Here is a 21,206-nt window from a genome sequence, read left to right on the forward strand (position 1 = left end):
CGTGTGGTAGATATCCTTACTGCCCGCGGGGTCCTTAAAAGGCCTGTTGTAAAGGTCGTTCTCCTCCTAGTAGAACGCCCTAGTTCCGTCCAACAATAACGCGAATGTACCTTCCAAAGCTCCAAATTTCATTACTAATACTTCTTCGACCACTTTCCTTCCTCCTAGTTCATCGTATCCAGACATGGCCCCACGCTCACGCGCCAACCGCACCGGGGAGAGCCGGCACCTACCGTTGCCGAGTCTGCTCAGGAATACACCCGCTACGGACCTGCCATGTGTTTCTGCGCCGGAGCCCTGAGAAGAGGCTCCGAGCCGTCCTGAGAAACAAATACTGCGCCAACTGCCTGGCGCACCAGCACTCCGGGAAGGACTGCCTCAGAGGCGGGCTGTGCGGGGTGTGTGGCAAGAACTACCACACGCTACTCCACATCTCCGCGCCTTGCTGTCCAGCCCGCTCAGCCTCGTGAATACAGTCGACAGCTACATCGGCCCACGCCGGACGCCGCCCTCGTCGCCCAGCCCGTCCAGACCTGGCTGCACCGCCGCCATCTACGCCGGCTCACGCCGAACGCCGTCCTCGTCGGCCCGTCAGCCGACCGGTCGTAGGAACCGCGACCTCATCGTTTGCGAGTCCAGCGGCTCAAGCTGAGTGCCGTCCCCGTCACCCCGTGAACCGCCCCGTCGTAGGAACCCCGGCGCCCTCCGTAAGCTCCCTTCTACAACATAGGAGCCTCAATATCCTCCCGACGGCGCTGGTGGTCCTGGATACGGGCTCGAAGGATTTCGAAACGGGCGCGCTCATCGACCCATGCACGCCGGTGAGCTGCATTGACGACTCATTGGCCTCCGCCTTCACGATACCCACTACGCGCGTCGGCAACGAGAAGGTGTGCACCGCGGTCATTCGTACCAAGACGGGCGACTTCCGACTGGAAGCCATCCTGAAGGTCGAGCCCCGTTTGCGCATCTGCACGCCGATCCGACCTTTGAGCGATACGATCCGGGCTCGATTTGACGACCTGAAGCTCGCAGATGCGCAATTCCATCGACCAGCTACCAACCCGGGTTCCTGGCACGCGAGGACGGCCTTCCTGTGTCCCAGAGCACGGTGTTCGGATGGATCGTATCCGGTGCATGCACACAGCCATAGACACCGATTGGGCTTTGCATCCTGCAGGGGGGGGGGAGGATGTTCAGGCCAGCAGCAGACGATTGCCTAGTTTTAGTTACGTTTCCCACCCCGCTACAAGCTGTCGTCGTGCACATACGCGCACCTACAGTCCACATACATATATACCGAAATACAAGGAACATATTTATTGGAACAACTCTGACTTCTTCTTTTGGATATTTTCCCACTCGTCGCTGGAAAGCCGCTCCGGTGATCCGCCCTCCTACAAACGTAAACGCTCGAAAGACATCACAATGTTTATTATTATATTAAATAAATATTAATTGAAAAATGTAATAATAATTCGTAAAATAAAAGTAATACGAATACAAACTCAACGGAAATGTGGTTAAAATACACGGAATTTAAAAAAAAAACGAAGAAAACTTCCGTCTGGCTACTGTACGTGCTGTGAAGTAATAATTAATTCAAAATATAATTATAATAGTTATAATGATAGTTATTGATGCCACTTAAGGAGATGGACAAAGGGAGGCAGTGGCTTTCAGCAATCAGATCAGCCGACAATGTACGCACCTGCAAGCTGATTCTGCCTGAAAAAAGCTCTCAGATCAGCTGAGCTTTCAGCTCCGATTTCAGCGCCGATTTCAGCTCCGCTTTCAGCTATAGTGTGCGCGAGCCCTAATTCATGATCAGCATCGAATTCCTGCTCGGTTGACTTCAAAATCTAAACGTCGGAAAAAGGCATGTAAAAAAGGAATAACGGAGGTTTTTTACACTGGTGCTTCTGTTCGGAGCAGAACCCAGCCGATTAGCTGCTTGCCAAATAGCACCTAATTCTTGGCCCTCAGCCGCTTATTTTGTTTGTTACTTATGTCTATGTCACTCCATTGTTTGTTAAAGCTCTGCGCTTGCTTGCCCTGCTAAACGCTCTCTGCCAGCTCGCTCTTCGCTATCTCCGCTTTGCGTCTGCCTACCGACGTCGGCCGAGCGAAGCTGCGCTTAGCGATCGGAGCGGCAATGTAAAGGGCAGGCAAGCCACACTTGCAATTTGGATGTCACGCATTAAAGAACATATCGTAATTTTATTTCTGCGCCGAGTTTTATTTAATTCGAAATAATTAGTCGCCCGATTGGGGATAAAAAACATTATCTCCACAAAAAATTTGGTGATCCCGACGTGATCTCTGAGTTGCAGTGCCAATTAATAATCATTCGCGATCGACATTCGTTAGCCCTAGCAAATTTTAGGCGGCTAAGCACAATTCGGTGCTAAAACACACTTACATACACCTACATACACGCATTGCTGGCTATTAATTTCTCTGTCGCGACAATTCGGTCAGTGCAGTGCGGTAGGCAGTGCAGCGAACTCACTAATACACACAAGCGGAGTACAAAGCGGAATCGGAAAGCTCGCACAGCTAAAGGCATTAGCTGTAATCCCTTTGCTTTCGGTTCCCACGTTTATACGTATACAGGGTGTCTTTTTCGGTCGTGCTGAGTGACTCTTTTAAAACCTCAACATGGCAGCACCTGAGCCTACCAATGTCGCGAACGCAGCAATGCCGAGTGATGTAGATTTCTACAAGCACAAGGCCGAGTCCATCGCGCGCCAACTAAAGGCCATGGATCGCTTTCTCACCAAGGAAGAGCTTGCCGAGTTAGATGAGGCAGAACTTCAAGCTCGCTTAGAGCAGATCGAGCGAATGAATGCGGATTTCGATGCCGCTCAAACGAGCCTTGAAAGGCTGGATTTCCTGCAGTTAGCCCATGATGCCCGGCTGGACTTTTCGAATGTTTATGTCAAGGTTAGGTCCAGGCTGTCGCGGGAGTTGATGGCTGCTCGCATGGTAAATGTTGCCAATTCAACGGCTCGGCATACTCTCGAGGGGAATTCGTCGTTGTTCGCCTATAATAGTATAGGCCGTTCTCGAATGCCTGAGTTGCAGCTTCCGCGATTCGGTGGGAGCTACATGGATTGGCCAGAATTCCACGCGATGTTTTCGACAATGGTGCACAAAGACCATCGTATACCAATCATCGAAAAATTCCAATATCTTCGTGGATGTCTAGATGGTGCTGCGCTGGATACGATTCGTTCCTTGGAACTTTCTGAGGAGAATTACGACAAGGCGTTGAATTTACTAATGTTGCGATTCGATAATAAACTGTTACATTTTCAGGCACACGTCAAGGCTATTTTCGGGCTGCAAGGGGTGGAGAAGGGCTCTGCTATCGGCTTGCGCGCGCTCAGCGATAAAATCAATTCGCACTTGCGTGCACTTCAGACCTTGGCGACCCCGCAGGAGATTTCCGATGGGATGCTGATCTTCATCATAGGAACGAAATTGGACCACAAGACCAAGGAGAAATGGGAAGAGAACTTGCCGACGTCAGGATTGCCTCGGTGGTCAAGCATGGCCTCATTCTTGGAAGCAAGATGTCGGATGCTGGAAAATTTGGGATCGGCTATGGTAACAATTCCTAGCCAGCAGGTGGGAGAAAGTAAACCTAGCACCCTAATCACCTCCATTAACGATCATAATAGCTCAACATGCAAGTATTGCAAATCCTCCGATCACTACATATCCCGATGCCAGGCATTTATAGATCTCCCTGTTTTTTCTCGATACAAGGAGGTGAAGAAGCGCCATTTATGTCTAAACTGCCTCAACAAAGGCCATTCATTGCAACGCTGCAAGTCAGGGGCATGTAGAAATTGCCAAGCCAAGCATCACACACTGCTCCACATGCAGTCGGGCGCTGACGCTGAGTTGCCGTCGCCGAGCACGGAATCGACCCAGCATGATCCTGCAAGTGCCCTAGTAGCAAGCAAATATATTAGCCCTCCCCCTCGAGTCAAAAATCTCTGCCTAGCCAAAACGTGCTGCTAGCTACTGCAATCGTATATGTCAGGGGCCGTTTTGGATCGCTTATTCCATGTCGTGCCATTTTATATTCCGCTTCTCAGGTTAACTTTATAACATCGAGACTCGCCAATCAGCTGCAGTTAGATCCTCACCCGTCTCACGTTAAAATCGCCGGTATTGAAGAGTCAATTCTACCATCCAGCAAGGCTGTGGACATCGTCCTGCAATCTCAAGACGAAAGCTATCGCGGTTTCCTCTCTGCAATTATCACTGCCTCAATCACAGGAATGCAGCCTAACTTCGGCCTAGACGCAAAGGATTGGCCAATGCCAAATAATCTAAAACTGGCTGATCCTAATTTCGCCAAGCCCCAGCGTGTCGATCTGTTGATAGGGGCTGGTTTGTTTTTCGAATTAATGTGCGTTGGACAGATTCGACTGTCAGACCAATTGCCAACATTGCAGAAGACGAAACTTGGCTGGATAGTGTCAGGAAGTATTAAAAACTCTGAGAAAGCCCGTGCGGCGCTAGCAGCCGTTGAAGATCCCTCTGTCATCTCCGCTTGCGAGACTAATTTGTGCGATATTGTAAGGCGGTTTTGGGAAGTCGATGGAGATTATTCGCCCTCATCAATTTCGGAGGAAGATGTTCATTCCGAACAGCATTTCGTCACAAACTGCATTCGCCTAGAGTCCGGAGCTTACTCCGTGCGTTTGCCAACCAAATTCAGTCTAGAGGAATTAGGAGAATCGTATCAGCAGGCGCTACGTAGATTTCTCAATTTGGAGAGGAAGCTAGCAAAAAATGCACAGCTTAAGGCAAAATATATGGAGTTTCTCCAGGAGTATCGTGATTTAGGACACATGTCGCCAGCTTCGCGGCAGTCAGACCTCCCGCAGTACTTCTTGCCTCACCATTGCGGCCACAAGCAGGATAGTACAACCACCAAATTACGCGTAGTGTTCGATGGATCTGCCAAAACAGCGTCTGGAGTATCAGTGAACGATGCGCTAATGGCTGGACCCACCATCCAACCTAAAATTCTGATAACTCTGCTTCGTTTCCGCTTTTTTAAAGTCGCCTTGTGTGGCGATATCTGCAAAATGTACCGCTGTGTACAAGTTTCCCATCCCGATACGCACGTGCAGTGCATCCTATGGCGCAATGACCCGAAGGAGGAGATTCAGGTGTTCAAGTTGGAGACTGTTACTTACGGAACCAAACCTGACGCTTTCTTAGCAATTCGTGCTATGCATCAATTGGCAAATGATGAAGAGTTGCGTTTTCCGCTTGGCGCTGATGTTGTTCGAAGAGATTTCTATGTCGATGATCTCATATCTGGAGGGGACAGCATTGATTCTGTCATCAAGATTCGTCAGCAGGTAAAGGAGCTACTTTCGAAAGGATGTTTTCCCATACGTAAATGGTGTTCCAATGAACCCGCTGCCTTGGAAGGCGTATCGGAGGCGGATCGCGAAAAGTTCCTTACCTTTCATGACGGGACTGAAGTAACCAAGGCGCTTGGTCTAGTTTGGGATCCCACCACGGACAATCTTCTGTTTAGCTTCGCTCACGTCGGAACCGCTGCAGGCCCAATATCGAAGCGTTCGGTCCTGTCTACACTAGCTAGGTTCTACGATCCTCTAGGGCTCATCTCTCCCATCATCACAAAAGCTAAAATATTTATGCAGTCGCTATGGAACGAAAGCCTAAAGTTGAATTGGGACGAAAGCCTGCCCCAGGATCTACATACGACTTGGATTAAGCTGACCTCGCAGTTGTCGATGGTTAAAAACTTTAAGTTTCCACGTTACGTGCTTCGGCAGCAAGCCAGATTAGAAATGCACGCGTTTTGTGATGCGAGCCAAGCAGCATATGGCGCCTGTGTATACATGCGTTCGGAAGCTCTTGGCATTGTGCAAAGTCATCTCTTATGCTCTAAATCCAGAGTCGCGCCCTTGAAAAGTATGACTATCCCCAAGCTTGAGCTGTCCGCTGCCCTCGTATTAGCCGAACTAGTCTCCACCATAGTTAAGGGATTATCAGCTCCATGCCAAATACATTGCTGGTCGGATTCGTCCATAGCCGTTGCCTGGATTCGAGAATCACCATTGAATTTTAATATATTTGTTTCTAATCGAGTTCAGCGGATTCAGGAGCTCACCGCTGGAATGACTTGGCATCACGTGCCCACAAAGTTAAATCCTGCCGACATCATATCACGTGGATCCACGCCCGCTGAATTAATGGATAGCAGCCTTTGGATCTCTGGACCACCATTCTTGCGTCTTGAGAGCTCAGAGTGGCCTGCAGGCTTGCAATTGCCGACCGATGTACCAGAACGTCGTCATGCAGCATTGGTTGTTTCAAACGAAAGGGATGTATCGTACGATTGCAAATTTCAAAACTCATTCGGATCCATGCAGCGCGTCTTTGCTTACATATATCGATTCTACATTCTCAAGGACAAAGGCATAGCGCGGTCGAAGGGTCAACTTACCGTAATCGACATCAAAAATGGTACGCATTTGCTCATAAGGGCAATACAGCAGCAACAATTTTCGGAAGAGATAAGGGCCCTCGCCAGCAAACAGGCCCTACCCCCAAAAAGCACGATGGCCTCACTGAATCCATTTCTGGATAGCTTTGGATTGCTGCGTGTTGGAGGCCGCCTCCAAAATGCCGAATTGGACTACGACGCGAAGCACCCTATCCTGCTTCCTAAGGGACATCCTGTCGTTGTCTCTATTATTATCTTCTTTCACGAAAGGTTTCTCCACGCAGGAGCTCAAGGATTGCTCGGACTGCTTCGGCAAAAATTCTGGCCTATTGGTGGACGCTAATATGTTGCGGGAATCATTCGCAAATGTGTTAGATGCTTTCGTTTGAAGCCAGTGCTGAGGGAACATATCATGGGAAACTTGCCTGCGGATCGCGTAAGGACTAATCCAGCATTCCACACAACGGGCGTTGATTTTTGCGGACCCTTTTATCACAAGTCGGAAGTCAGAAGCAGGCCTCCTATCAAATGTTACATCGCTGTCTTCGTATGCTTTAGCACCAAAGCAACTCATTTGGAAGTCGTTCGGGATCTATCTACAGAATCCTTTCTGGCAGCATTAAGGCGTTTTATAAGTCTACGTCCCAAACCTCGAATCATCTGGTCAGACAACGCTACAAATTTTGTAGGAGCAAAAAATGAGCTTTTGGATCTTCGGCAAATGTTCCTCAGCGATCCTCATACGTCGGCTGTGTCACATCTCTGCGTTTCTAGTGGAATCGACTGGAAATTCATCCCCCCTCGCTCACCTCATTTTGGGGTTTGTGGGAGGCGGCTGTTAAAGCAGCTAAATATCATTTTCATCGCATCGTCGGGACCTACATTTTTACTCTTGATGAAATTCAGACCTTGGCTTGTGAAATCTCTGCTTTGTTAAATTCCCGTCCGCTTTATGCAATTACAGAAAGTCCCGATGATCTAGATGTGCTCACGCCAAACCACTTTCTCAATGGAGCCCCGAAAGCTGCATTCGACGAGCCAGATGTGGCGCATCTCCGGGTCAACCTACTTAGTCGATGGTAGCGGCTGTGTCAAATGAAGCAGGCGTTTTGGAGAAAATGGAGCACGGCGTATCTTTCGATTCTTCAGGAGCGGAGCAAGTGGCGGTCATCGTCTCCAAGCATCAAGCTAGGAGCGCTCGTCATGATCAAGGAGGAAACGCTGCCACCATTAAGGTGGCCGCTTGGCCGCATTGAGAGCGTCATCCCAGGAAAAGATGGAACCATCAGAGTAGCCGTCATCCGCACTCAAAAGGGCCTTTTCAAGAGGGCCGTTGGAAAAATAGCGGTTCTGCCCCTTCAGGATGGATCTGTTGAAAGCCTTTGCCTTCCAACGGGGGGTGAATGTTCGGAGCAGAACCCAGCCGATTAGCTGCTTGCCAAATATCACCTAATTCTTGGCCCTCAGCCGCTTATTTTGTTTGTTACTTATGTCTATGTCACTCATTTGTTTGTTAAAGCTCTGCGCTTGCTTGCCCTGCTAAACGCTCTCTGCCAGCTCGCTCTTCGCTATCTCCGCTTTGCGTCTGCCTACCGACGTCGGCCGAGCGAAGCTGCGCTTAGCGATCGGAGCGGCAATGTAAAGGGCAGGCCACCCTTGCAATTTGGATGTCACGCATTAAAGAACATATCGTAATTTTATTTCTGCGCCGAGTTTTATTTAATTCGAAATAATTAGTCGACCGATTGGGGATAAAAAACATTATCTCCACAGCTTCTATGGGGCTTATATGAAAACAGGGCGAACATTTGGTAGAGAAGTTAGTGGAAATTGTTTAAACTTATTTTACAATCAATTCCAATAAAAGGAATATTTAAAATTTTTTGGTGTTGTAGAAAATTGATTTATCAATCGGATAAAATTACGTTTTCAGAGCTGAGGGCCGTAGCTAGTAATATTAAACCAAATATTAAAATACTAGGAAATGTACAATAGAATCGTCAGTAGACTTACGGTATTTTTTGGTATATTTCTGAGGGCTGCCATAGATTTTATCCATAAGACCGCGATAGATCAGGTCACACTGAAACACACTCAAACGAAGCGAAGCGCTGGTAAAAAAGTGACAATAATGTCTGCCGATAACACTTCCTTTTCATCAGCGAGCGAGACCGGTCGTGTTTTTTCTTAACAGTCTGAAAGGTGACTTTTTCCAAGCAACAAAGGCTTAATTAAAAGTGATTGTAAAAATTGGATCATTGTTTATTTCATACAAATCTTCATCAATATATAAATTATTCCTCTTTTCATTTCCCAAAGGAGAGGTAAGTCTTTGGCAATCTGGTTAAACCAGCAAGTATGGCGGACGCCGGTCACTCGGTGTCTGCCAAATTGAAACCCCCTGATCAGGTGGCAAGAAGCGGTGGCAAAAAACAATAGCAAAAAACCTCAGTGCTTTGTGTTCAGGTGTGAAAGAGGACATATTCGACAGCTTGACTAACGAAAAGTACCCAGCAAAAAAGATGCGCAAGGAACAAAAAAGCGACAACACCAATACAGACATAAATAACAAAATGCTGATAGACGATGACAGTAACAAAATGGTGGAGGCTTCTGACGGTGTGACCGTTCACAATTCTCACACAAATGCCATAAATGGTTTTACTGGAAATACTGAAATGACTAAAACACTGAATAAAAATACTAATCCGATTATAAACCCATCAAATGTAGGTATCGAAAGAGAAACAGTGTTGTATAGTGAGTGCCACATCGGGGATGCGGCTGTACTAGTATCGACTAAGAACAGTACCATCTTCGAAAACAAAAACACCAAAAATGGCTTATTCTTTTTTGAAAAAATAAGACACCTTAAAATCAAAGGAATTAAAGAAATCGTAGCTCTTGCGCCTACACTATACAAGATTTATTTTAAGGTTTTCAGCGAAGCAAATGATTTAGTTTTAAATGAGGAGTTAAAAAAAATGAATTTAGTGGTATTTATACCAAAAGACTATGTGGAATCCTATGGAGTAATTAAAGGGGTGCCCCTCGGTTTTTCTGAGAATGAAATTATGGATAATATTACTTCTAACATACAAATTAAGTCAATTGAAAAATTAGCAAGAAGGCAGAAAATTACAACCGATGAAAACAACGAAACATTCAAGCTCATACCATTAGAAACAGTCAAAATTGGTTTTGAGGGTTCAGACATCCCAGAAAAGGTATCTCTTTTTGGGATATGTGGGATGAAAGTAAGCATATATGTTCCCAGAGTAAGGCAATGTTATAATTGTGGCAGACTTGGTCACACTTCGACCAGATGCAAATCAGCTAGGAGGTGCTATAAATGCGGAGTCGAGGAGTGCAGTGGTCTCAAGTGTATCCTTTGCAATGGGAAAAATCACTCAGCTAGGGACAGACTGATGTGCCCAGTATGGGAAAAGGAGATGGACATTAAAAAAATAATGACAATCAAAAAAATCGCGCGTAAGGAAGTGCTTAGCACTTACTCAATCCATCAAAATTTTTCGCTGTTAGATAATTATGAAAAAAACTATCCGAAACTAGACATAAATGAGGAAAATGTTCAAAACAAAAACGTTAAAGCAAATGAAGTTTTAAAAAAACACAGTTATGCGAGCAGGTTAGTGCAGAGACCTTTGGTTCCTGCACAAAAACCCCACTATCACTTAGAATCATATACCAGCGATTCTAGTAATCACGTACCATTTTTTGAAAACAAAGAACTAAAAGAAAACAAATTTACCATTCAACAGATGGTTGACATGTTGTCTCGTTTAGTCGACTCAAATGATGTGTCACATCCATCAAAAAAAGTGACCAGTACAAATGATTACAATATGGAACATAATGCAGACAAAAAAATGAACAAACAGAGAGAATCGAACCTTTTTAAAACATCTAAATAAATATGAAATTTTTACAACATAACATTCAATCTATTAAAGCCAATAAAAACGACCTAGTATTCTACTTAAACAAAGAAAACTTCGACTTTGCCATTCTGGCTGAAGTTTTCTCTCACGATCTCCGTTTTAGGAAACTAGCCAACTTCAATATGTTAGAAAAACATAGAGAGGACGGTTATGGAGGAGTGGCGGTTGCCTACAAAAAAGAATTAAGAGTTAAAAGACTGATATATGAGACAGAGCAAGATATAATTATAGCAAGAACCATCAACAACAAAGATACATTTCTTATCACCTCAGTATATTTTGAACCTTTGTTGTCTCTTGCATCCTTCAAGCAAGCGATTAACAATCTCCTTGAATATTTAGATGCATTCGGAAAAGTCATAATTGCAGGAGATTTTAACGCAAGACATACCTTTTCTGGAGACAGAACCAACAGTGGAAAGGGAACTTTTCTCATGCAAGCTATGTCAAATGCTGGCTACAGTCTAGCAAATGACCACAGTCTCACATTCAGAAGACACATCGACTCAACATCAGGGTCTGTACTCGATTTAACTTTCACAAAGGGTATTCATATAGAGAATTGGAAATGCGAAAAGTTTTACCTAGGAGGCAGCCACCATCACCCAATAACCTTTGAAACAGCAGGATATCAACCAAAACTCAAAACTTTCCTTGCCAAAAACAGGCTACTGAAAAAGCTAAGCCAGTTTGAGGCCGACAAAGATATGGATAATTTAGCGAAGAACATCCAACAGGAAATAAAAGCAGCTACTTATGAAATCAAAAACAAATGTCCAAAATTATGGTGGGACGAGAATTAAGCCAAACTTTTCAGGGAGTTTGCAGAGTCGCAGAAGAAGGCAGCTTCAGAACCCTCCTTTCAAAATTATTGTTCTGCTGTTAACCTCAAGGTTAAATGGAAAAAATCTGTTAAAATTGCCAAAAGAACTAGCTATGCCAGGAAGTTAACAGAGTTAAATGTAAAATCGAACTCAAGAGAAGCCTGGAGATTCCTCAGAAATCTAAAAAACTGTCAAGAGGACACCCCAGAAATTTTCGACCCTGACAAAGCTGGGCCATACCTGGAATTCCTTAACGAACAAATAACCTCAGAAGCAAAGGATGTAGACGAAGAAATGTACTCAACCAAGAACAATGAAAATCCTTTCTTTTCCTTGGAAGAGTTAGAGGCTGTGTTAGTCAGAAACAGAAAAACGGCAGGAGGAATAGATCACATCACATACGAGATGCTGAGTGCTCTCAACACTAGTATAAAGACAGAACTTGTACATTTTTACAACCGTCGAGTGGCTATGTGCGATTTCCCAGTCGAATAGAGATTTATCAGAATTGTACCAATACCGAAAAAAACATGGATCTGACTGACTTAAAACATTTTCGACCCATATCCCTCATTTCGGTTCTAGCCAAGACAGTAAATGGCATGGTGAAAGCCAGGCTGGAAAAGCATATACAAGAAAACAAGATTATACCCTACAGATCTTATGCATACCAAAAAAACAAGTCTGCAGCGATGTGCAGAAATGATGTCATCAATGTGGTAGCGGCAAAGAAAAAAAACAAGGAACACGTTACTCTTGTGGTTGTTGACCTCAACAATGCCTACAATTGTGTCAACCTGAAATTCTTAAAAAGACTAATGGAAAATGAGTGTTTTCCTAAAACATACATTGACTGGATCATCAGTTTTATGCATAGCTCGCAAACGACGGTCAACACTTTTTCCCTTTGCTGTCTCGTCACTGACAAAACCAAAAAAGACCACGCAGAAGCGGTCTCTCACTGAGCAGAACACTTTTTGTCTCTTCGCTTGTGTTATGTGTTTCGGGTTTTCGCTTGAGCCCGACACACGATCGGGTCTCACAATAACAGCTTAGAGAGACACTTTGGTCAAGCGCTCGCAGCAAAAGTGTCTTTAGATGAGCAGAACCCAAAAAGTGTCTGAGTAAAGTGTTTTTAGTTTTTTTTTCGTGTTTATGTTTATTTATTCATGTTTTTCGCATCTTATGGTTATGTTATTGTAATATTTATACTTATTTGCGAATTTTCTGCAAACTGAAGAGACATGGATATGGATGTATGTATATATGTATGTATGTATATATTTTGTATTAATACTAATTTAGCTTAACCACTAACAATGAGTTAATATTTTCCGCACTTAAAGAGCAACGTTTTTCATTCAAAATATAATGAAGTGCTGAAAAGGCTCTTTCGACCGATACCTGAGTGGCCGGTGTAGCCAGCACCACCTGTGCGAGCGAATTCAAGTGTGGTGATCTTAGCTTCATGTCGTTAAAAAGCTGCAATATATCGGCATTTAATGGTAAACGGCCATTGTTCATAGCAAAGTTCTCCACATCAGTAAAAATTTCGGAAAGTTGTTCAGGAACAGGCTCATTTTGGGTTTGGGACAGTGTCTGACACAATTCACGAAGGCAAGTGATCGTTGCCACAGCCACCACACGTACAAGCACGCATACATACGCAAAAGACACTTTTTTCGTTCGCTCGCGACAAGAAGCTCAGTGAAAAACAGGAACAAAAGAGAAGTGAAAAAATCGGTCTTTGCTTGAGCGAAGAGCGAGTTGAGCAAAAACAGATTTGATCGGGTCTTTTCAGTCCCTTTTCTCAATGTGTTCGTCAATGAGAGGTTTTTATCAGACACGCCGAAAGTGTCAACAGTTATTTGCGAGCTATGGTTTTATGTCTATGAGCCTACTGAAAATAGGGGAAGCTGTTCAGGTAGTTCAGGGAGGAATCCCACAGGGCTCTTGTCTGTCGCCCCTCCTTTTTAATGTATACACAAAATGACTACATCAGATCTGTGATAGAAATACTCATATGATGCAATTTGCAGATGACTTCGTTATAATCTCTCACAACAGAGAGTTTACTGTAGCGGTTGAAAACCTTAATAAAAAACTAAATGACTTTAACCTTCTATGTGGTGATCTCGGTTTTAGCTTCAATCCAAGCAAATCTGCAGCAATGAATGTAGGAAAAAGACAGGTCAGAGCGGTAAATATTTCTGTTAGAAATGTGCCTTTACCAAATCGAAAAGATATCCGTTTCTTAGGCAGACTGATTAGCGCAAACATGTCAAATGTCAGTCATGTAAAAATGGTTAAAGAACAAACAAAAAAATGCAACAGACTCCTCCAGCTTGCGACTACTATCAAATCAGGTCTAAAACCTAAAACAAGTACCAACATCTTCAAAGCTTTTATTAGAACAAAACAAGAATATGCTATCACAAGTTTTTCAGACATGGGATCTGGAGCAAGTAAAGATATAGAAATAGCGCAAGCTAAATCACTCAGAAGGTGTGTTGGGGTGCCACCTGACACAAGCAAACACGAAATTTTTGTCCTCGCTGGTGTAATGCCACCTGTTTTCAGGGCGAAATGGCTTACAGCCAAAGAACTGCTTAAAATTAAAAGGTTCAATCCAACAATGTTTGACGAGCTAATACGCTCAAAAGGGGATACGAGTTACACACGTACTTTAAGAGAATTTAATTCTATCTTTGTAAACCCTCAAGAATGTGATAGTGTTAACACATGTAACAAAATCCATGTATTAGATAAATTTTTAACTAAGGGTAAAGAAGAATACTCGAATGAAGAAATAAAAACTATATTTTATGAGATTCTGAACAAGTACAGAAAGGACGACTGGAACATTCTATCAACAGATGCCTCAGTTACAGAAAGTACATGTGGCATAGAAATAGTAGAATGGCCTAGTGGAAATATCCACAAGTACAAAATAGAAAACAGATTATCCTCAGTAGGTGCCGAACTCGTAGGCCTTAAAAAGGCCTGCGAACTATGTCTTAAATATAATTACAAAAAGGCTTTGATTTTAAGAGGTGGATTAGGAGCTATTAATTTAATTAAAAATAAGAATACAGACTCGTAGCTAGTGAATGATATTCACAACATAATTAACCAATCAGACATTAAGAAACTTGACATTCTATGGGTCCCTGGTCACAAGGGTGTGGCCATCAACGAAAAGACTGACATAGCAGCAAAGGCTGCTACAAGTGAGGGGTTTACAATAAATATAACATACAGCTACAAGGAGGCTCAAAGAGAAATTAGGAACTTTTTAGTATACAAATGGAATGAGGACTACAGGACGAAGTGTAGGACGAAGGGATCCAGCCTCATAGACATATTTCCAGACATACCCAGTAAACCCTGGCATTTTTCTCTTAAATGGAATGCTAAAAGCATCAAGACCATTAACAGACTTATGACGGGACACACATACGACAAAGTCTTCCTACACTGAATCAAAGCAATTGACTCAAATATCTGCGAAACGTGCAATGTAACTGAATATGCCGAACACCTGATCTTCGATTGCCAAAGATTTGCCGGGCTCAGAAGGAAATTCAAAATCTTTAAATATTATAACAATTTACATCAATTATTAATAAAAAAAGAGCCGCTACATCTCAGAGAGCTGGCAATCTTCATCAAAACTGCTGACTTAAACTTTTGACCCCTTTTTTCTTCATCATGTTATAAAGTAATTTCAGTTTATTTTCTAAAACAGTTAAGTAATTTTCCTCTTTTTTTTTTAAATTCCGCCCTGTCAAACTCGCCAAACTACATCACCAGTATCTGATCAATGTGGCTACAGTGCTACGATCAAAATTCCGATCATCCTTGAGATGATTTAAAAAAAAAAAAAAAATAATAATAATATCTGCCGATATAGTGAAACAGTTGAAAGGCACTCGATCCGATGTTGAGGCTGCGGCCACGACAATTAAGCTGAAATTCAAGGAATTCAAGGGCAATGCAAGGGCATCGGGATAAACGACGCCTCCTTTCCGCTAAGATATGAGTTGAGCGTGTTGCGCCAGCTGTGTCTCGCCTTGAAGGACAATCTGCACCAGCATGACGATCTCTACTGCGTCATTGCGGCCACCGTGGTACCACACGTGGAGCCCTACGAGGAGAAGCCGAGCCTGTGGGAAGCTTATCTAACGAGCCTGCGGTACATACATCGTGAGCTTTGTCAGGAGGTAAGTTGAAGAACCAAATGCTTGCTAGCTGGTATCCTAATTGTACGGGTGCTTCGCAGAAATCCCTGACGGAATGCCAGAAAATGTACGGCCTAGTCCGATCGCAGCCCTGCCGCCTGCAAGGGGAGGCTGACTACAAGTTTTATTTGGACATCCATCTGACGCACTTCAATGGCATTCACTTGCAAATGCAGAAGGAGACGTTGCCCATCGCCGCCACAGATCAACTATATTACGCCTTGGAGGCAATGGGTGTCCTCTTTGACACCATGCGCCAGCGTAAAGTGGCAAAGAATGCGGCTCTCCTGGTCCAGCTGAATGATGCCCTGTTCAGCAAGCGAAGCAAAGCCTTTCTGATGTACCTGAGCGCCCTTCCGCCCGAGAGCACGACGAAAATGTACGACCCGCTTCTCAAGCTCCTGAGCTGCAGCTGGGCCACACCCAGCTCTGAGCTGACTACTCAATTCACGGAGTATCTGGGCCTGGTTCTGGCACTGATGCAGATCGACATGTTTTCCATAGAAGCGCCGCTCGAACAACAACTGGCACTGAAGTTGCTGCGCATTTGTCGCGACCTGTACAAGGACGTCTCTCCGCAGAACTACTCCATCCAGCTCCTCTACTACTATGTCAAGCTGTTGTACGTGCGCGAGGCTACGGCGGACTTCAAGCGGACTTACATCGATCTGTGCAAGAAGTTCGTCTACTTCTTCGAGCACAAGGGCGCGACGCACGCCAAAGAGCAGTGGTTCATGGACCTGCTGGTGTTCTTCCAGCGCCTGCAGATGCTGCTTCATCAGAGCAGCAACAAGCCTCCCTTAGACATTTTTTGGCAGCAGCTCGAGGGCGACGACAGTCCCGAGGTATACACCGCCCACTTTCAACTGCTGCATGGCTGCCTTGGGCTGACGGTGAACGTAGTGAGGAGTCCGCTGGGGACCAGCTGCTCCAACGAGGCCTGTAAAAGCATTCGCAGGCATTGCCTTCTCTCCTTCGGGATGTGCGCCCTGGAAGCTTACGTTAACTGGCAGCCGACGACCGAACAGAAGTCGGACAAGGTACGTCTGCCACAGCTGGGAAAACTTTTACCTAATGAGCTTTCTCTTCAGGCACCCTATAAGCCGCTCTTGGGCATTCTTGGCTACACCTTGGACGTGGCCAAGAGCATGAAGTGCCTGGGGCCCTCCGCCATGGAGCTAGTCAAGCTGGTGCGTCTACTGGCACTCGTGGCCGAAAAGGTAGCGTGTCCCGAACAAATGTCCCTTGTGCTGGCCTTCTTGGAGCCCTTGCAACATCTACGACCGCTCATCGCCAGCCAGAAATGCTTAGTGTGCTCCTGCGAATCTACAAAGCCAGTGTCCACTGCAAGAGCTCCGACATGGCCAACCGTCTGCAGTCCACCTACCTTGCGGCCCAAACGAATCCCTCGCGGTTGCGTTCACAGCTCTTCGTCCACTACCACAATGCCAATAATACGGAGAAGTGCGTCTACGGGTGGCACGAGTCCAGTCCTATGCCCAACCCCCTAACCCCCGCCCAAAAGAAACAGCTATACGATGTGGATCTGTTGGCCGTGCTGCACTTCCAAAGTGCGCGGCCCGTACCCCTGCTGCAGTCGCTACTACGCTGCCGTCACAATGACTACCACCTGGTTCTTCTGGCACGCAAGATGCGCACCGACAGCGAGGTGGTGCGTCAGTGCGAGGAACTGCGCTCCCAGCTGCAAAGCACGGCCCTCAAGCAACCGCTCAGCCGCATGCAACAGCTGGCCATTGGCCATACCAGTATCAGTGTGCTGCTGGATGCTTTGGAGGCACAAGACCAAGTTCTCGATCAAGGAGACGGCCGAGAACAGCCTGGAGGAGTTAATCGTCAAGAACAACTTGCTGGAGCTCAACATTAAGCGGGAGCATCGCCTGGTGGAGTTGGCTACATCGGCCATCGCTGGCTTCGCGGCCTTCTTCGAACGTGCAGACCAAGAGCCCCTCGGCTGCGACGATACACCAATCGACTGGGAAGCCCTGATCGACGATGCGGTTGCTGCAGCCATGGCTCTGTCCACCATGGGCTACATGGCGCAGGCCGATGAAGCCTGGCTGCTGATACTCAGGATTGGGCAAATGATGGACGAGAGATTCACCTACCTGCGAGCCCTGACCCACTTCCTGGGACAAGACCAACTGAATTCTAACCAGCAGCTCCAACTTTCCGAGGAGGTGGATCGAGCGCAGGAGCTGCTCGACGATCTGTGGCCTCAGCTCCAAAACGGATGGTTCTTTAAGCGCCAACATACTATAGTGATGCTCTGCCTCTGCCACATGGCCAGCTACTATGCGCGGCAGGACTGTCTGTGCCACGCCCAGCTGCTGTTGCTGCAGGCCGAGGAGCTGCGCGCCCAGTTCGATGAGCGAGTTGGCAAGAGCGACATTGTGCAGATCACAATTCAGACAGTTCGCTTTCGATTGGACTACCTGCGGAAGAAGCGGTGCAGCAGCCTGCCTAGGAGGCCGTCGCCCCTGCGAAAGCTAGACACGCTGGTCGACAGCGTGCGCAACTACTGCACAGTGTCCAGCGTGGACCTGGGAGCCCTGCAGCTGCTGCTGGCTGACCTCGTGAGGGAGAGCACCGAGTGTGCGGCCAATCGGCTGACCGAGCGGTTCGCCTTTTACGGCACCACGCTTAACCTGGTGCTGCAGTCGGGTATGGCCCTGCGGACCATTGAGGTGCTCATCTCGTGGCTCTGGATGAACCTGAAGAATGAGTACCTGGACCAGGCGCATTCCAAGCTGCGCCTCCTGGACCATTTGCTCGCCATCAAGCCGCTTAGTCGAACGCTGGTGGAGCAGACTTCGGCCAAATACATCCCCGCAATAGCCACCAAGGAAGATCTCAAGGCGAATGCCATGAGCGAGCTGACCAGCAACATGCTGCAGAACCAGCTGGACGTGGCCACACTCAAGTCTCTGCCCATGCACGAGCCAAGTCCCACCAGCCATCAGCTGCAGCGCTATGTGAGCAAGCAAGGGATGCCGCCCCATCTACGGGACAGCATGCAGCTGCAATGTTTCTACTTTATCGTGGGATGTCTCCATGCCCGCTTAAACTTCTTGAAAAGGGAGACCGATCAGCTGGACGACTTCTACGTAGGGGCAGGCAATTGGCTGCAGGAGGATCCCGTACGCACCGCCACACTGGGCTCCATGCTCATCGTGCACGAACTCTACCACATCAACTATCTTCGCTTCAGAAAGAAGAGCAAGGAGGCTCTCAGCTATGCGGAGGCAGCTCTCAAATCAGTGCCCCAAACGGCGGAAATCAACTATAGCTTCAACCTCATGGTCCAGATAAAGACGGCCCGGTTTGAGCTGCATCTCGTTGGCAAAGCGAGGGCGAAGACCATTAGGCGAGCCCTCGCTTTTAACACTTCGCCAGAGGATAAACGCAGGAAAGGTGTTGTTGAGGGGACTACCAAGGCAAAATCATCTGCCAGAAAGACGCCCAGGTTCAAGATATACACGGAGCTGGAACTGCGACCACCCATCGGCTGCAGCAACAGCAGCAGCAGTAGCAGCAAGAGCGGCAATGAGAACACGCCACCATCGGATCATGTGGATCTGAATGCCTGCCAGACGATCGAGATAAGCGATGACGATGCTGCTTCGGTTTCAGCTTCGACTCCGGCTCCCTCTCAACTGAAACGATCCCAATCTGTGCCAGCCAAGGCCACAAAGACACGCTCCGCTAGAATCGGTAGCCAACTAAAAGTACCAGAGATCATCGAATTGGGCAGCCTCAGTGAAGCGGTATCCGACTAGTGATGCAAGGAGCACTCGTGCCCGCAACAGGCAACTCGAGGAAACGCCAGCGACCACGCGGGGACGACCACGTCGGAAGGTACCGGAGCCTGCACCCCAGCAGGAGACAGTCAGCCTTAGGCGGCGGCAAAGGAACTGATCAGAACTGACACTTGCATAGGCTTATAATAGTTTATAGTTAATATTTGTTTGTAGCTTGTCCTTATTCCATTTGATTGTGTATTTATAAACGTTATGGCAAGGAGATCGACCTTCCAGAGAATGTCTAAAATGTTCTTATTGCTTGAGCACGCGTATCAGCGAACTCTTGCAGATGTCCTGGACCCACCGACCAAACTGAATCCGATTCTGTCCGTGGTCGAAGAAGCCAACGTCCAGAAGGAATCGTTTCCGACCCCATAAAGTATATATATTCTTGATCAGCATCAATAGCCGAGTCGATTGAGCCCTGTCTGTCTGTCCGTCTGTCCGTCCGTCCGTCCGTCCGCCCGTCCGTCCGTCCGTCCCCTTCAGCGCCTAGTGCTCAAAGACTATAAGAGCTAGAGCAACGATGTTTTGGATCCAGACTTCTGTGATATGTCAGTGCTACAAAAATATTTTAAAACTTCGCCCCGCCACTTCCGCCCCCACAAAAGACGAAAATCTGTGGCATCCACATTTTTAAAGATACGATAAAACCAAAAACGCAGAATCGGTGAGGATGACCATATCTTCTACAGTGCAAAATCTGAACCAGATCGTATAATGATTATAGCCAGAATCAAGAAAACAATTTCATTCTTTCTCGCTCTGTCTCTCTCTAACACACAGGTTTCATGGTCGGTTTTGTCAATTGCAAAATATGAGTTCAAGGATCTCAGAACCTATAAGAGCCAGAGCAACCAAATTTGGTATCCACACTCCTGTGATATCGGACCTTGACCGTTTCGTGTCCAAATTTCGCCACACCCCCTTCCGCCCCCGCAAAGGACGAAAATCTGGGGCATCCACAAATCTCAGAGACTATTAAGGCTAGAGTAACCAAATTTGGTATCCGCACTTCTGTTAGATCTCACTATAAAACGTATATCTTAGAATTTCGCCCCACCCCCTTTCGCCCCCACAAAGGACGAAAATCTGTTGCATCCACAATATTGCACATTCGAGAAAACTAAAAACGCAAAATCATAGATAATGACCATATCTATCAGATTGCTGAATCTGGATCAGATCGGATCATTTTTGTAGCCAAAAGCAAGAAATCAATTTTCAGTGGCTACGCAGATCCCGACGTCACGCTCAGACTGATTTTCTGTCTCTCTCGCACGCACTCTTTGTCGTGTGGTTCAATATTATCGGCGTCTGCCGCAGGAGAGCCATACTGACTTAGTATCGGGTATAACTGTAGAGTTGCGGTGTCCGCAGCAACTCACAACGTTCCACCTCGTTAATATATAGAAAAGTTCGCGCTGCAGTTCCTGATTCTCCGATCGCAGTTTTTCCACTTGCACCTGGCACTCGAGCAGCTGCTTCCTGCATTGCTGCTCTAAGTTTTGGTACTCCAGCGTTGTGGGTCGAAAATCGTCAATAGAGATGCACGAGGAATTTTCAAAAGCGGCTAAAGCTGCACGCTTATTCTCCGAGCTATCAATGCTTTCTGATACTATCCAACCAAGTTTAGTCTCCTGCAATGTTGGCAATTGGGCTGATAGTAGAATCTGTCCGACGCACTTTAAATCGAAGAACAAACCAGAACCTATCAACAGATCGATACGTTGGGGCTTGGAGAAATTAGGATCAGCTAGTTTTAGATTATTCGGCATTGGCCAATCCTTTGCGTCTACGCCGAAGTTAGGCTGCATTTCCGTAATTGAGTTGGTGACAATTGCAGCGAA

General features: G+C 46.3%; 1 pseudogene; it reads left to right on the plus strand.

The window, feature by feature from the left end:
* The first annotated feature begins 1,655 nt into the window (after positions 1–1,655).
* On the plus strand, positions 1,656–19,594 carry LOC117193864 (annotated as a pseudogene).
* Positions 19,595–21,206: the final 1,612 nt, after the last annotated feature.

The sequence above is a fragment of the Drosophila miranda genome (genome assembly GCF_003369915.1).
Source record: "Drosophila miranda strain MSH22 chromosome Y unlocalized genomic scaffold, D.miranda_PacBio2.1 Contig_Y2_pilon, whole genome shotgun sequence".
Lineage (NCBI taxonomy): Eukaryota > Metazoa > Arthropoda > Insecta > Diptera > Drosophilidae > Drosophila > Drosophila miranda.